Source organism: Ictidomys tridecemlineatus, chromosome 11 (assembly GCF_052094955.1).
Source record: "Ictidomys tridecemlineatus isolate mIctTri1 chromosome 11, mIctTri1.hap1, whole genome shotgun sequence".
NCBI classification, from domain to species: Eukaryota; Metazoa; Chordata; class Mammalia; order Rodentia; family Sciuridae; genus Ictidomys; species Ictidomys tridecemlineatus.
Window position 1 is genome coordinate 14791399 of NC_135487.1, and position 17911 is coordinate 14809309.

The 17911-nt window shown below is 45.6% G+C and overlaps 1 protein-coding gene and 1 long non-coding RNA gene across 5 annotated transcripts in view; one reads left to right on the forward strand and one right to left on the reverse strand.

Moving 5' to 3' along the window:
• Window positions 1-564: 564 nt before the first annotated feature.
• LOC120890662 (uncharacterized) lies at window positions 565-8668 on the reverse strand. Of its 2 annotated transcripts, XR_013427574.1 has the most exons (6): window positions 8531-8668; window positions 8247-8449; window positions 7720-7827; window positions 2245-2341; window positions 1876-1945; window positions 565-992 (listed from the first exon to the last, which is right to left on the reverse strand). It is a non-coding gene; the product is annotated as an uncharacterized LOC120890662 (long non-coding RNA). The 2 variants fall into 2 exon arrangements; XR_013427573.1 differs by lacking the exon at window positions 2245-2341 and having other exon boundaries at window positions 8531-8665.
• Zbtb40 (zinc finger and BTB domain containing 40) overlaps window positions 7696-17911 on the forward strand; it is a 75507-nt gene continuing 65291 nt past the window's right edge. The window contains exons 1-2 of one of the 3 annotated variants that reach the window (XM_078025550.1): window positions 7696-7867; window positions 8163-8346. The gene's annotated coding sequence lies outside the window, so the exon portion shown is untranslated. The remainder of the gene's footprint in view (window positions 7868-8162; window positions 8347-17911) is intronic. The other 2 variants (XM_078025547.1, XM_005317564.5) reach the window with 2 other exon arrangements.

Sequence of the window (17911 nt, forward strand, 5' to 3'; positions counted from 1 at the left end):
GGCTAAGTCTTTCTCATCACAGTTCTGAGTCATCTCTAAAACATTGTGCATATCAGATTCCCGGAAAAGACAATTTCTCTTGGATGCAGCTTTCAGGAAATATTAAATTTATTTTACAATATTTTTTTTTTTTAAATCATCTTTGGTAAAAACTAGTATAATTAAAATCATTCTTCTTGGTTCAGACATTTTATACAAACTGGATTTATTTTGCTCTTGCTGGTTTGGGTTTGTATTTTTCTTGTAAAACTTTGTAACTTCTGCCTCTCCAAATTCTGCTGGAGTACAACTCCTAATAAAAAGACGGGGCTCAGTGTTTTGAGAAGATGCCATTGTCCACAGAGGACATGGCCCAGGTGAGCTTAGCCTCAGAGTCACCCCTAGGCTCTCTGTTGCTTGAATGTGGCTCAGAGGGTTTTGGACATGGCTCCTGGTTGTGTATCGCTGCCCCGAGCCGCAGGACAGAGCAGACCAACACTCAAGTCAATTCAGAAATGAGGGACGATCAGAACCTAAACCACAGGAAGCAATGTCTTCAGAGGAAATCATTCAGAGACAAGCAGGTAAATTGTCAGATTTTTAAAAATGGAGTCATTTTGTTAACTCTATGAAAACATGAGTGAGAGGTGGTGGAGGAAGGGCCCTGTGGTCACCCCACACAGAAGGCAGGACACAGCTTCGACAAGAGCCCTCTATTAAGGAGGGACAAGGAAAAGACTCTCTTCATGGATCCCAAATATGTTTTTTTCCCCAGAAGCCCGTGGACGGTGGAGTCACTTAACCATCTGCGTCGTGGTCTATGATGGCACTTCTACTTTGAGTCTCAGGCACGTGGCTCTTTTCCCTGTACATGCCTCCGCCGTGGTTTAAAGACCCAGCTTTGTCCCCTTCCTGGGTTTCCCAGCGAGTGCCAGCTTCATTCCTCTGGTCCAGATCTAGGCCCCCACTCGGCAGGAAGGGGCAGAATGGTCACCACTCCAAGCCCCTCAGATCTGAGGAATGAGCAAAAACAAGGCGGAACTATGACAGCGGCTCCTTTAAAACTGGGGCTTCACCGTCACTCTGTATAACTCTAGTGCACCCACCGATAAAGAGCATCGGGATTTAAAGGACCTGACTGACTCCACTTTGCAATCCTGGTCTGTTCCTGCTCTGGGTCATTTCTCCTCAGTTTATTCAAGTTCCAGGAACAGTGATCCTTCCTGGCAGATCCCTCATTGGGGGATCCAAATTGTCCCCTGGAGCAATAGCCATTTGCCTGGTGGCAGCAGGACCCCACAGAGCCAGACCTGAGACATGACCCTCCAGACCACAGCTTGAACAAGGCGCCTGACTATGGAAACCTTTGGCCCTGGGCTTTGTCCTTGCTCTACATAACCCTAGAGTTCTCCGTACCCCAAAGGCAGTTTTCTAGGAAGTCCCTGGCTAGAATGGAATGGAACTAGAAACCAGTAACATCCACATAGCTGCAAAATTCTAAAATACCTGTGGAAGTGAAGGACACACTTCTACACAACACAGGAGTCAAAAAACAGATCTCTAGAGAAATTTTAAAATATTTTGAACTTAATGAAGATAAAAACATAACTTATCAAAAATGTGTGGGCTACAGTGAGAGCTGTGTTTAGAGGGAAATGTATATAGAAGGAAATGCATATTATAAAAGAAAAAAATCTAGAAATCAATAATCTAAGGTTCCACCTTAGGAAACTTCAAAAAGAAGAAGAAATTAAATAATAAAAAATCAGACCAGAAGTCCATGAAATTGAAAATAGGAAGTCAAAGGAGAAAAATCAATGAAACCAAAAGAAACCTAAGATGAATAAAAATAATAACCATGGGCTGGCGATGTGGCTCAAGCAGTAGCGCGCTCACCTGGCATGCGTGCGGCCTGGGTTCGATCCTCAGCTCCACAAACCAACAAAGATGTTGTGTCCGCCGAGAACTAAAAAAAAAATATTAAAAAATTCTCTCTCTCTCTCTCTCTCTCTCTCTCTCTCTCTCTCTCTCTCTCTCTCTCACTCTCTCTTAAAAAAAAATAATAATAACCATGTACCCAAGCTAACTAAGATAAGCAGAGAGGACACAAATGACCAATGTCAGAAATGAAAGAGGGGCATCACTACAGACCCATGGTCATTAAAGGATAATAAAGGAATGTTATGAACTATTCTACTGCCCAAAACATGATTATCTAGATGAAATGATCTCATTCCTTGGGCAGCACAATCTGCCAAAACTCACTTGAGAAAAAATAGACGTTCTGTCGAGGTCTGTATCTGTCCTATGTATGCATACGTGTAGGCATGGGATTTATCCAGGGGCTGGAGTCTGGTTCAGCCTTTGAAAATCAGCAACAGCCCAAAGAATAAACAACACATGAAATCAATAGATGCAGAAAGACCATTTGACAAAATCCAATAGCCATTCATGATAAAACCCTCAGCAAGCTAGAAATAGAGGGGGGACTTGTGCAACATGTTAAAGAACATCTGTGAAGCAAAGCAAAATAATACCTGTAGCTAATACCACACTTAGTGGCAAGAAATGCGTAGCTTTTGTACTAAGATCAGGAACAAAGAAAAGGTATTTCTTTTCACTGTTGCTTGTGGGCATTGTACTGGGAGGGAGTCTTATCAAATGCAATGAGACAAGAAAAACAGAGGGGAGCATATAGTTTGGGAAGTAAGATATAAAACTCTTAGTTCTCTGATGACATGAACATATGCACAGAAATTCAGAAGGAATTAACAAAACAAAAAAAACCCCACACCCTCTTGGGCTTAATATTAATAGGCTGTTATAGCAAGGTTTCAGAATACAAGGTTAATATTAGAAAGGCAATTGCTTTTTCTATATACCAGCAACGAACAAGTGGAAATTGAAATTAAAAACATATTACTGCCAGGTACAGTTGTGCACAATTGTAATCCCAGCAACTCTGGAGGCTGAGACTAGAGGGTTGTAAGTTTGAGGCCAGCCTAGGCAATCTAGGCTGTCTCAAAATAAAAAATAAGAAGAGTTGAGGATGGAGCTTAGTAGTAGAGCACTCTGAGTTTGACCCCCAGTATTGTGAATAAAAAAATAAAAATAAAAACCATTTATCAGCACATTATTCACATTTGACAAAGTACAACATCCTTGCAAAAGAAGCTACAGGAGGAGGATATTATGGTAGTGGGGAGGTAAAAGTCATTTGGACTTGGGCCATGGAAATGGACAGAGTATATCAGAGGTAAAATCAACAAGACTTGGTAAACAGTTGAGGGCTAGAGAGAGAAGTGTCCAGGACAACTCCCCAGTGTCTGACCTGAGCAGGTGGAGCGCTGGGGTGGCCTCTCTGAGCCAAAGAGCCCAGGGGAGAAGCGCGGGGGCAGCTGGAAGATCATCACTTTGGTTTAGATCTGCTGAACATGAAAGGCCTGGGAGCCATCTCAGCAGGAGTCTATTCCAGCATTCTAAATGTGAGAGTGCTTTTTGTCTTGGGGGCAAATGGGCAAGGTATTCATTCACAACGCATCAGTGGTGCGGGTGCAAGAGTGTTCCGGACCTGGAAGCCTGGGCAGCGCCCCTGGAGAAAGCCACCGCCTGCCTCCTTGTCTTTTGTCATCCTTGGATGGATGAGCAGGTGGCTGACCTTTCTGAGTCATTTGGCAAATTCCAACATCCTCATCTGAGACTGGCTGCTATCCACTGGGCCAGATCTAAAGACCTGGACTGCAGAAAAAGATAGTGAAATTCTAACACTTAGAAAGCCAGGAAGGAGAATGCCAAGGTCCAGACACCACTCCAACAAATAAAAAGCATATGTCAAGTCTGTAGCAAACTTCGCTTCCACAAATAACACCACTGCCTTGGGGACCAGCGGGGACATTGGACTGGGCAGCAGCTGTGCAGAGGACGCTATTTAAAGACTCAGTTTTTGCAGCCCAAGGACTCTGGGCTTAGAATTTGATTGGAAGGCGGAGAAGAGCCAGAAAAATTAAGGAAGGAACCAGATTTGGTGGAAAAACATCAGCAGGTGGTTGACTGCTGATGTGAACCCTGAATATGTTAAATGAGCTCATTTTAATAAAATTATGCCTATCCATCTCTCTCTTCGAGTAAATTAAATGTGTTGGTTCATGAAAAGCGCTTAGAAGAGAGTTCAGCACATAGTGCTTCCTGGATGGAAGTCGTCATTATTATCATGATTATCTCTCCATCCACCTACTTACATAAATCTGCCCAGAGATGGAGAAACGCTCATCTATAATGATAGGTTACTGCTAAGTGGTAGGATGTACAACGATTCTGGTTTTGCTCTCTTTGTATTTTTCCCATGATCCTTGAATTCCTTACAAAGAACACATTCGTTTTGTAAAAACCCAAAGTCTGTATTCTGGGTTGAAAGTGGCGAAGGCTCTGAGTCAGGTCTCCTGGGTTAAACCCTGATGCCGCCGTTGAGCATCGTTGTTTCTTTGAGCACATTATTTCCCTTCTCCGAATTGGTTACCTCTTTGGTTAAGTGTGACCTGCTTCGTTGAGTGGTTACTGGGAATTAATGAGATAAGCTAGATAGAGAGCTTGGCTTGCTACCTGGCCGAGAGCAGGAGGGAGATAGATAAACAATGATTGCTCTTCGTAGCCGGAGAAAGGGTGGTCGCTGGGCTGTGTTCCACTACAGCAGGAAACAGGAGCTCAGCGTCCTTGGCATGTAGTAGTCACTCTAGAAACAGTTGGTAGTTTTTTGCTCTGTTTTGTTTTTCGTGCTGGGCATCGAGCCGAGAGCCTTGTGCACACTAAACATGAGTTGCTCCACCACTGAACTACATGCCCAGCCCCACGGTTGGTGTTCAACTGCAGCCACCTTGGCCATCTTATGTGGGACAGTGGCCTCAGAACATTTTCTGTTTAAGGTAGGGAAAAAAAAGTTGAAAAGTCCTCAAATATCTTTCTCTCAAGGCTAAGTTTTGGGTCTTTCTGGCAACTGGGAAGCAGGCTATTTTTCCAAAGCTGTGAAGGTTCTTCTGAAATGACATCATTTAAGGCCCATACATCGTTTTCTTATTCTTTCATGGTATGGTGACCAGAGGTCAGGGCTATTGCTATGCATGACCCTCTGCTGCTCCTTTTGAAATAGGGTCTTGCTGTGTTGCCTAGATTGACCTTGAACTCTCCTGGGCTCAAACCATGCTCTTGCCTCATCCTCTCAAGTAACCGGGTCCACAGGCCTGCACTCCCATGCCTAGTCAAATAGCCTTCTTGATTTTCTTTTTCCTTGTTTGCTTCAGTGTTTTGTGTGTTGTTTTGGGAGGCTGGAGCTGGCATGCTGGGCAGGTGTCTCACATCTGACCTACCCCCCAGCCCACCTATGCTACTTTTCATGAACTGGAGATAAGTCAGTCCCATAGGAATGTCTAATACAGATTGAGAATCCCTTGATTGAAATGATTGGGACCAGAAGTATTTTGGATTTTGGAATATTTGCATATACATAATGAGATTTCCAAATAGAAAATTCACTAATGCTTCATACACACCTTGCATACACAGATCCAAGGTAATCTTATACAATATTTTTAGTGAGCCTGCATTTTGACTGCAACCTGTCACATGAAATTGGGTGTGGAATTTCCCACTTGTGGTGTTGTGTTTGTGTTCAAAAAGATTCCTATTTAGGACATTCTAGATTTGGGATTTTCAGATTCATGATGCTCAACCTGTAATGCCAAATCTCAAGCAAAGGTTATGGGGAATTTACAGCCAATGACCATTGACTGTGAATGTGTGGGCTGTGCTGGTTGACGGCATTGTTCAGTCTAACACAACCCCTCTGAAGGAAAGATTATCTCCCACGTTTTGTAAATGTTCTAAAATAAACATATATTCTTTTAAAATAATAAGAAAAAACAACCGTTAAGAATCCTATTCTTGGGGCTGAGGATATAGCTCTGTAGTGGAGCCTTACCTAACATGCCCAAGGCCCTGAGTTGATCCCAGCACAGCGCAACAGCCCCCCCCCCATTCCTATTCTTTGTAACCATGGTTCCAGGAATTGTGTGTACATGTGGCCACTTTTCTTGTGCTTTATTCTTTTAATCCTTTTAAGATGCAGAACCATGTAAAATTGAGGAGTTTAATACTTACTCCTATTGTTTGAGACTCTTGAGCCTCAAGCCATCCATATTTACATACAGCACATTGGTAACATTGATTTTTTTTTTTAAACCACTAATTCAACAAATATATCTGGAGCACCTTCTATGTGCCAAGCACTAATTTAGGAGTTGGTTTGTTAAATCTAGCAGGTCTACACTGCAGACTTTCAATAAGGGAGAATGAGGGCTTGGTGGAAATAGGGGACTGGAAGACCAACAGCAGTGGGCAGAGTTCCAGTGACTAGAAAATTGACTGAATGTCATCTGCGGTAAACATGACCCCAAATGTGACAGTGATGTGTGAGTATAATAACGAAAGTGACCAACTAGGCAGTAACAAGGACAACTGTGTACCAGTAGGGGCCTGTGCAAAATTGCCTTGACTTATGAGGCGGTGAATGAAGCTGAGTGACAATGACACTGAAAACAACCGAAAGGGTAACAGCTGGGCACACACAGCTATATGCTACAGAACCGTTTGAAGTTTACGGTCATTGGCAGTAGTTGCATATCAGACAGTGACAGTAACTATGATGGACCCGGATGACAGCAACGCTCCAAGTGACGCCTCTGTCCAGTAGACCCAACTCGTGATGAAAAACGGTGATGAAGTGAGAGTCAGCCTGACAGTGACAGCTCTCAAAACGACTGAAGATTGACACCGTGGATGTCAGAGCTGTAAGAATGAATTTGGACATCTGAGTCAACGCAGAAAGACCCGAGTGCGGTGCAGTGACGGCGTTCATCCCCCAGCGCCAGTGGGACTTTAATTTGTCCGTAATGTCTGAAAGCGACTTCACTGCTGGTGTGGGGAGGGGGAGCTTCGGTGGGGTACGTACAGGGAGGGTGTGAGGAAGTTCGTGAGAGGGAAAATACACAAAAGAAAAGCAAAGTTCAAAGCAACTGCGAGGCGCTAAGCAACTTAGTGAGACCCTGTCTCTGAACAAAATACAAAATAGGGCTGGGGGTGTGGCTCAGTGGTTGAGTGCCCTTCAATCCCCGGTACCAAAAAAAAAAAAGAAAGAAAAAAGAAGGGAGGGGGAGGGGGGAGGGGGGGAGGAAGGGAGGAAGGGAGGAAGACAGGCTACAGGTACTACAGACACTTGGCCCCCCAGCGCCTAAATCCTGAGACTGGGAGGGAGAGGCGGGACCAAAATGCCTGCAGAACACCACGATTGGTTGACCCTAGGCCTGCTAGCCTATCGCATCCGAGCGGCACTAAGCCTTTCCACCAATGAGAATTCGTCTGGGGACGCGGCCCAGGTCACAGTTCGGCCTTGAACGTGAACTTGTTGTTTTGAAAAAATGGAAGGAAACTTTTTGTGTCTATTTCAGGGCCATTCTTTGGAACAAACACTTAACACTGCTCCAGCAAGGGGCGGTAAAACTCCTGTAGAACTTTCACGGGAAGGTGTGGCGAAAGGAAGGAGCAGCCAGCGTCCCAACAGGAGCAGAGCTGGCCCCAGGGCCCGCCTTCGTGGAGAGCGATCGCGTGACGCAGGCCCCGCCTCTCGCGAGACCCGCCCCCGGCACGTGACTGGTGCGGCGGGACGGAGGCACCGCCCCTCCCGGCTCCTACCTTTCCGCGCCGGCCTCAAGATGGCCGCCTTCTGGCGTCTCCGGCGCTGTTGAATGGCGAAAGCTTTATTGTTCCCTTCGGGCAGGAGTGTTCGTGTCCTCTATGGCGCTGTCAATAAAGAACGGCAGTTTGAATCGGTGCTGAACAGGTAACCATAGAAACGGGGCTGGGACTCAGCATGGAGACCCCTTTTGGAGCGGAGGCCCGAAAGGCGCCTTCAGTGAGGGGCGCCGAGGGACCCTTCTGCGTGGCCACTCCGCGGGGCTGTCCTTGGTCGCGTCCCCGAGGGTGGCCCACCCCGGGGCTCAGCCGCGGCCTGCGGCGGGGAGCGGGTCGGGGCGCTGGGCCCGGGAGCTGGGCCTGCCCTCCTGCCCTGGCTCTGCAGCCTCACTGCCTCCCCCAGGCCCAAGGCCAAACCTGTCCCCCTTCTCTTCCCCTCCCAGGGTGTTTGCCCGGAGCGAGAATGATTTTTAAGTTTTTGAGTGTTTGGGGGAAGAAAAGAGGATGTAAGTTATGTGAAATCAAACTTGAGTGTCCGTAAGCGAAGTTTGACGGGAGTTTGACGGGAGCGCATCCCTGTTGGCTGTAGGTCTGCTCCGTGGCTGCTTCCCCGCTGCCAGGGCAGAGGTGAGTAGTTGCACAGTCGTGTGGCCACTGCAAGCCTTTGATGGGAAGGTCCACAAGGCCAAAAATATTTCTCGCTGTCCCTTTGCGTGTGCCGACTCCCGTCCTGGAGGCAAGCAGATTGGGTCAGAGTTGTCCGTCAGTGATTCCTCAAGCCCTTTCTCACCAAGTGGGAAACTTGACTTACAACAACCGGGCCATGCACCTGGAGTCCTGTAGGTGACGCACGCTCTGGTTTCCATTACCCCTTCTGGTCTTATTGATTATGCAAAGTAGGAGTTGTTTTTCCTACTTCACAGAGCAGTAATACCATCTCCACCCAGTGGCTTCCAGTAAGCTAGGTGCTTGCTTTATTTGTATTTATACATAGCTTTGTTTTGCTGGGCGGCAATGCTTTGATTCCATTTTGCAAAAAGGAAGAAGTAGGAGCAATTAAGCTATTTAAAAGTGTGCTACGTTTTAGGGCTGGCAAGTGGATCCCATTCCTGGGAACCCCCTGCCCTGTGGCCAACATCACATTGCTTCACACATTATTCTCTCAAGTTTTCTCAAGCTGAGAGTGTGGTTCTTCCCTGGAATTGTATGCAAAGTTTGGTGTGAATTATAGAGATTTAAACAATCTTAAAGTTAAATATATCTGAACTTGGTTTGAATCATCAGACTTAAGTTCCCTTCTTCCTTCCAATATAGACACCTTCTATGGCACTAGTTCCCACATCTAGCTTTTCTTTTCTTTTCTTTTTTTTTTTAAATATTTTTTTTAGTTGTCAATGGACCTTTATTTTATTTATTTATTTATTTATTTTTTAAAGAGGGAGTGAGAGAGGGGAGAGAGAGAGAGAGAGAGAGAATTTTTTAATATTTATTTTTTAGTTCTTGGCGGACACAACATCTTTGTTGGTATGTGGTGCTGAGGATCGAACCCGGGCCGCACGCATGCCAGGCGAGCGCGCTACCGCTTGAGCCACATCCCCAGCCCCCACATCTAGCTTTTCATCGTTGATTTAACTGATTTGAAACATCCATGCTTGCCTGAATGCATACGTTAGCTGTTTGGTTTTCCATGAGCACCTACTTTATGCCAGGGACTATTCAAATCCCTGAAAATATAATAGTTTACAAGACAAGATCTCTGCCCTTCCGTGGAATTTAAATTCTTCAGGGGCTTGGACAGGTGATATACTGTATACAAAGATAATTTCAAACACAGTCGTCATGGCATAACAATTCGTAGTTAATGTTTATTCAGTGATTCTTTTTTGTGCCAGGTACTAGGACAGAGTTCTTTCTTTATATGGACTGTCACTTTTTCTTCACACCAACACAATGACACAGGTAGTGTAATTATTCCCATTTTACAGATGAGGCTCACAGAGGAGAGATTTCCAAGATTTCCAGGAAATTGGAAGCTGAAGCTAAACCTTCATCATACTACATTGTTTCATCTGTTGTCTTTCCTGTTGGCTTGGGAGGTCCCTAAGGGCAGAGACCATACCTCACCTTTTATACCCTCAGTTGCAGCCAGTACCCGCAACCTGGAGTTTCCAGGTAGATATTAAATAAACAAATCCAGGTCCTTCACTAAGCAAATATTTGAGTGCTTGCTGTGTATCAGGCACCACTGTGGTAGGCCCTGTGATCACTGGGGTGAGCAGTCCCAGAGGCCCAGATCCTGAAACCTAGTGTCAGGACAGTGCACAAACATGTTATTCAAAATTGAGGGAATCAAAACAGCGGAGATGCTTACCTGCAAGACCCCGCTTCACCTTGAGTGGTCAGGGAAGACTCCTTTTTTTGGAATGCTGGGGATTGACGTTAGAGCCTCTGCAAATCTTAGGCACTCTGCCTGTGAGCCACACCCCAGCCCAGGGAAGACCCCTCTTCAAAAAGGGAGTTTAAGCTAGCCTGGCAAGAAGGGAAAAGGGGGAGGAGCCAGGGGAGGAACTTTTCAGCAAGCTCAAAGACCAGAAGGTAGGCAGGAACTTGGGGTGGCAGAGACCCGAGGGGGAGTGATTGTGCTGTGGTCAACAGTGCTGTGCTTGGTCCCTGGTGCCAGTCCAGCTTCCCCTGGGTGAGCTGCCTGCAATGCGGATGTGCTCATTAAAGGAGAAGATATCGGAATAAGTTTGGTGTTTTCTTTTTATTGTTAAACATATTCCTGAATTCCTGTTAGAGAAAACTAATCAAGTTTGACCTCAAATGAAACTTCATTTGAAGTACTAAATAAAAACAAAAATCCAGAAAAATGTGTTACAGGCAAATGTGGCAGGGGCGGGTGTTTTCCTATGTTCAGGGGGAGCAGGACAGATCTTTTTTTTTTTTTTTAATATATTTTCAGTTGTTGATGGACCTTTATTTTATTTATTCATATGTGGTTCTGGAATCGAACCCAGGGCCTCGCACATGCCAGGCAGGTGCGCAACCGCTCAGCCCCAGCCCCAGCCCCAGATCTTGTTTTTTTCTTTGTGTTTAGGAAAGAATTTTTCAAATGGGGTTTAATTTTTAAACCAAATTACATGGTTTTTGGGATTTTAGTGTTTAAGCTGGAAGCCATTTGTGTTCCTCTGATAGAGGTGTCCACATTTCTTTTTTTTTTGGGGTGCGGGGGACCTCACCTGGGGCCTCGGATGCTAAGCACACCAACACCCTCAGCCCCAACATCTGCATTTTCTTAAGGATTCAGAAAAGTATCAGGCCTCTTCTAGATGGTGTGACTTCAAAATTTATTTGCAAATAATTGTGAATTTCCTTTAAAATAATGTTGTAAAAATGATGTTGTATACTTTAAGACAGAATAGTGAATGCTTGGAAAGAAGTTGCAAGCTTTTTAAATAAGTGAAAATAGGGTGTTTGAGCTCATCAACATAAGCAATTTGAGGCCATAATAAGGGAGCTGTACAGAACAGCGGTGTCAAGTTTTGCTTTAAACCGTGTCCAGTAACCATATTGCACATGTCACCAAAAGATATACTCCCACCCAGCAAATGGAGCAGGGAACTGATGGACAGAGGGGCCTGTTAATGCAGTGTTAAGCAACAGCCCTGAGTGAAATTGCTGTTTCAGATTTGGGTGGGCCCTTCACGTCTGAGTGTGGCAGCCTTGCTCTGTGATTTGGGTCTGTTGGGTTCCAGTGAAAAGTGGGTGGAAACGCGGCTTTGAAGGGTAATACGAAACTGCAGGAAGAGCCAGGGCAGACCAATTTGTTTTTCAATCTATTTTATTTCACTTCAAAGCATCAGTGCAGACAGCAGCCCAGTAAAACAAGCCGCATTTTGGCAATACTCAGCTGCTTTTGGAGATTGAGGAATACTGAGTGTAACCAAAGTGTGACTTGTTTTCTTGGACTGTCTGTCTGCAATGATGTTTTGAACTGAAATAAAATAGATTGAAAAACAAATTGGTCTGCTCTGTTGCCTCATACTGAGTATTTACATTACCCTTCCGAGCGCTGCCTACACCAGCACCCTGGGGGAAGGCGGTGACCCCTCAGCCTCTTTCAACTCCTCAAGAGAGTGAGCTCTTTGATTTCCACAAGGAAATTGAATTGGGACGTGTGGGTTTCCGGATCTCCAGTAGCCTGCCTTCTGAAGCCATCGTCTTGATAATGTGCAAAAGCAAAGTACTAATCACACAGAGGAAAGAATTAAATACTAAGGGCGTTTAAATTCAGAGATGAGATTGTCACTTTCCAGTCACACAAAGGGTGCAGTATTTCATTTGCAGAGAGCATGTAATTGTGGGACTCTGGCAGCCCTCAGGAGACGGGCAAGGAGAGAAAGCTGGCTCCCTCCTACCCCCCGTGTTGCTTCACTCCACATCCCACCATCCTAATGCCAACGCCCCGTTCCCTTCATAGAGTAAATATATTACAGCTGAGCCACATAAGCCAGGGATTGGTTATTTGGGGTAAATGGTTGCATACCAGGGAACCCACAAATCCTTTGAACAATGCCTATAAATTTGTGTGAATGTCATTCTTCTGGAAAGAGAGCCCATCACTTCAATCAGATTTTAGAGGGGTCCTGGACCCCCCTCAAAGGGTGCGGAGCAATAATGGAAGATCACAGGTAACACCCCCAGACTGAAGTCATGAAACCTATGACTCTCCACTGCTCTGTGACCTTGCCTTCAGAATTTTGAAAGTATCTTTTCAAGCTTTGTTTCCTGTGTGAAGGGGTCAGGCATAATTGAATGTTTAATACAGATGTCTACCCATGGCATGCTTCAGTGACGCTTTGATGATGACTGTTTGTCAACACCTTATGGGAACTTAGTGAGGTGTGGGGTGCTATCTCTGCAGCCTTGCTAGCAGGTAGCATATTTGTTTCTTCTTAAAATTGATGTATTTTCAGTGCTAGAGGTCAGAGCCGGGGCCTTGTTCATGCTGAGCACACACCATTATGCTGTGTCCCTGGCCCTAAGTTTTTCTTATTTTTATATTTTACATTTTCAAGTAGCATTGTGTGGTTTTTAACATGTACAGCACGATGTTTTGAATAGACAGATGCTGTGGAATGGAAGGTCCAGTTAGTTACATATTTGTTTCTTGCGATGGGCAAGAGAATGATCGAGGCAGCATAAGCCTCATGCTCTGTGTCTAGACGTCAGCCCTGGGGGTCAGTCCTCAGATTTAGAAAAGTTGGGTTAAAAGGAAAAGAGGAGGAGGAGGGGACAGATTCAAGGAAGAAAGAGTCAAGAAAGGATGTTTCCTGCATTTGACCATGAGAGTCCTCTCTGCGTGTGTGAAAGGAAAGAGCTTCTATTTTGAGAGCAATCTTGTCTCAGAACTTAACACTAGAACCTCTGAAAAAGTCAATTCACAGATAGAGTTTCTGGATTTTTGTGTGTGTGCGCGCGCGCGTGTTGGCTATGGAACCCAGAGCCTCATGCATGCTAAGCACACGCTCTACCCCTGAGCTATACCCCAGCCCTAATTTCTGGTTTTATTAGTGCCCAAAGGGAAATTAAAGGAAGGGAAATTTTTATTTTTGGCATATCTTTATCTAATGGGACCGCAAGAGAAAACTGTAGGCCGGAGTTTGGCCCATATAGTGTTTAAAAATTAGTTGTTTATATATATTTTTTAAAAAAATATTTATTTCTTAGTTCTTGGCGGACACAACATCTTTGTTTGTATGTGGTGCTGAGGATCCAACCCGGGCCGCAAGCATGCCAGGCGAACACGCTACCGCTTGAGCCACATCCCCAGTCCCATAGTTGTTTATATTGAAATATAAGTTGTCTTACATTTGAAGCATTTGTTTGAGTGACCTATACACCAGGAACCAGAGTTGTGTCTGAGACAGACTAAACAATAGAGGGTGCTCTATGAAGGAAAGGGCCTGGGAAAGAGGAGGGAGATTAGAAGCAAAGATTTATAATTGTAAATGATAGCTTTTGAGGCTTCAAATATTGGTTATTTAAATAGCATTTTTCTCTTTTCTGTTTTTAAAGATATAGTGAGAGTGAGCAGTGTCCTATCCCAGTGCTCGTACACTTGGTGATCTAAGCCTTTACGCTGGCCTCTGTTTCTCCGTTTCCTAGGACGGCAGCCTGACTGGTGGGTCACCTTTCCTAACTCTTTTGACACCTGCTCCCACTAGCTCCAGAAGATGGTGTCGGGGCTTTGGTAGCAGTGACTCTTCCCTCTGTCCTTCTCCTCCCTTCCTGGTCTCAACAGACGCACCTCCTAGTTGCCAAATGAAGGAACCCTTGCTGCTCTGTTCTTCGGGATCCTCTTTCTCCCTACCAAGAAGTGACACATCTGGTTGGGCCTCAGGCCTGTTGCTTTCTCCTCCACTTTCTCCTCCTCTGGCCGAAGCTCCTGTGGTCTCTGGTCCTGGGTGGCAGAAGCGGCCTTCTGGCTGGCAGTGGTTCTCTTCGTTCCTCTTGCATTGTCTGGTACCTGTGGCCAGTGATCCCAATGAAGCAGAGATCTGAACATGTCGGCCCTTGCTTCAGACTCCCGGGTGGCTGCTGCCCTCTAGTCCTGTAGCTCCTTGGCCTGGCAGCTGCTCCCCAGCTCTCCAGTCCTCAGGCCTTGGTTCCCCTTCCTCTCCCCTTCCTCTCCCCTTCCTCTCCCCTTCCTCTCCCGCTTCTAGTGAGCAGAGTTGGAAACAGTGGCCACAGAGCTTCGTCCTTTCTCAGATGAGTGTTTAGGGCCTTCAAGGCTAACCGCCTCCTGGACATCCGTGGTCATGTTATTAGCCAGGACAGCAGCAAGGCCATTCTCCACACTGACCATTATGTTACTGAACATTGTTTCAGTTTCCTAGAGGTTCCTTTTGTCTTTAGAGTGTCTACTCCATGAATGCCAGAGGTGGTTGTGTGGGCCTGTGGTCCCAGCTACCCAGGAGGCTGAGGCCGGAGGATCATTTGAGCCCAGGAGTTTGAGGCAACATAGAGACTGTGTCTCAAAAAATAAAAATAAGCATAAAAAAGTACAAATGTTACAGGAGAAGTCACTTGATATGATTATTTTCCCTGTACTTATATCACCAACTTGGCAACACAGGCAGTCAAATGTTTTAAACATTGAGCATCACTAGTAAGAAAAAAACCTAATTTTGTTTTAAACTTTGTGATCATTTGCATTATTCCAAAATATTTTTAAAAAGGTATATTTACAATTTTTATTTTATACTTGACCCTACTTCTTACTCAGTATGCTGACAGTTTTGGTGTTTTGTCAATCTGTCAGATAAGAAATAATATTTCAGTATATTTGAAATTTGTTTTCTCTTTTTATAAGATAAGGGATATCCATGGTATAAGTTGCAAACATATTTGTAGTTTGTTATGTACTAGACTTTGTATACATTGTTCTATTGCCACATAAAAGTCTTACATCCCTCCAGAACTTCTCAGAGAAGTTTTATACGCTCACATCCTCCAGCGTCTGACATCGACTTCAGATGGTCATTGACTGGCCTGGAGCCCATCCTGCTGCGTGGTCCCTGCTGCGAGGTCCCTGCTGCGTCTTTGTCCTGTTTCCTGTTCTTCCGCACTCAGCACTGTGTCCCGCATAGTCCACCGTCAGGGCATATCTGTTGGATGGATGAGCACAGCAGTAAGGGGAAGGGGAAGGTGACAGGTCCCTGGGACCCTTATTTGGAAGGGTAGCCCCTGTTGTATAGACATCCGGGTATTCCTAAGTCTGCGGTCATTAATTTGCTGGTTCCGAGTATTTTTTTCTTCTCTTTATCCCATCCCAGAAATATCATGTTGATAATAAAAGTTATCATTTATTGAATGCATACAAAGTGCCTGGCACTGTACTTAGGTGTTTTCCATAATCATGTAATTACCACAGCAGGTAAGTAGTAGATACCACTCTCCCTGTTTAAAAAAATAAGTGTTATTATGTGTGGTGCTGGAGTTGACCTAGGGCTCTGCTCATGGTAGGCAAGCGCTCTACCACTGAACTGTGCTCCCAGCCCCTATTTGAAAAAATTAAGAATGATTTCAAGCATAGTAAATTAAGGATAGCATGATGAGCTCCAATGTACATGTTAACCTCTTTTTACACTTGAGGAAACATATTGTAAAAGGTTAAATATTCAAAGTTAGAAAGCTAAGGTCAGGTTTAGAATCCAATTCTATAAAATAGTAAGGCGTTACAACTCCTTATTGAGACCATTTAAGCGCCAGTTGGCCTGGGAGGAGCAGAAGCCAAGGAAGCAGCAGAGAGCCACTGTGCACCAGCGGCAGCGTGGTCCCAGGTCCTCTTCAATTGCAGCCACTCCCTGCACCTCCCCTGCTGTCCTGGCCCCTCCTGTGCTCCCTGTCTTTCTCTGGTTTTATCAGTGCGTCCAGTATTGGTTGATTCCCAGAGCGCTGCCCCTGTTGGAGTACCCAGCTCCTGGCACCATGTGCGCGTAGCAGGAACTAATGCATCTAAATTAGACGACAGTGAAGCTTGCTGCTCGTTTAGCCTGTGGGTTTGGCCTGGCGCTGTAACTTTGGACGTTGTTCTGAAGGCCTGGCAGTCATTAAATGTGACCACTCTGGTCACAAGCTGCTCCTTCTACTGGCACTCTGCTGTCAGCTGCCCTCAGTTCCGTCAGGTGAAAACCAGAGGGAGACTTCTTAAGGTCAAAGTCCAAGACAGCAGAATAATTGGCCTCTCAGAGTTCTGGGGTTTTATTCCTGGGCAGTAAAATGTTAAGGATGAAATTTTCCATGTCTTTCTTTGAACATTTTTAAGCAAATACTATGGAATCCCACAGGCTCTTTCCCAGCGTTAAAGGCAATAGAGAAGTTACCCTCTTTTGCATTTTTCTTTTCATTGTTAGTTCCTTAAGATAACTCTCTTGCTACACTCCCTGGTGACGGGTGAGGGAAAGCTAGAGATGAAAGTAATTCCCACTTCTTAAGACAAAAGAAAAGCTCTCAGCACTAGGAGGAGAGGAGAACGGAGATCCTCTGTGACATGTGCACAGAGGGCTTCCGGGCTGAGTGGCCGAGTGCTGTTCCAGGTCAGTGTTGCAGGAAGGGGCCAGAGTCTCTTCCAGGCTTCTGGTACCTATTACAAAGGTGTCAGAAAAGCAGGATTTGGGTGAAAAATGGCCTGTGCCTTTCACCTGGGCCGGGAGCAGAGATGAATCGGAATATTCTCTTGGTAGTGTCAAGCCTCGGGGCAGGGTGTTTGGCTGAGCTCAGCAGAGGTCCTCTGGATGCAGGAGACGCCCTGTGCACTGCAAGCACAGCAGACCCGGCTCTGGCCACCCTGGGTCTCATGGACGACCACATCCTTAGCTTCACTGTCACCAGCTTTATAGCCTTGGACAAGGTGGGGGACAAGGTGGTGCGCCTGGTGTCTGGGTTAGCATTCCATCCCTGTAACAAATACCTGAGATAAAGCAACTTATAAGCAGAAAAGGTTAATTTTAGCTCACAGTGTTGGAGGTTTCAGTCCAGGGTTGGCTTTATTGCTTTGGGGCCTGAGGCGAGGCTGCACATCATGGTTGAGTGTGCGGAGGAGCAGGTCCAGTCACCTCGTGGTGGAAGCCAAAAGAAGGGACGGGAGTCCCACTGTTGCCCCCTGTGAACCGAGGACTTCCCTAGAGGCCTGCCACCTGGCAGGAGCATCACTTTGGGAAACAAGCCTTCAACAGCTGGGCCTTCGGGGGCACTTAAGAGCCGAACTGCAGCAGCGCCCGACAAAGCCCAGGAGAAGTGGCCTTCTCCTCGGTCTCCCTGCTTTATGTCGCGTTGATGTCTGCAGTGCCGAGTTTCCACTGAGCTGTACCCAGCCTCTGCTCGTGTTTAAAACCACTTTGCGGGCTGGGGATGTGGCTCAAGCGGTAGCGCGCTCGCCTGGCGTGCGTGCGGCCCGGGTTCGATCCTCAGCACCACATACCAACAAAGATGTTGTGTCCGCCGAAAACTAAAAAATAAATATTAAAAATTCTCTCTCTCTCTCTCTCTCTCTCTCTCTCTCTCTCTCTCTCTCTCTCTCTCTCTCCTCTCTCTCTCTCTTTAAAAAAATAAAAAATAAAAAAAAATAAAACCACTTTGCATGTATTTCCTCTCATGGAATTTAGGGATAGGGAGACACATGAGAGTA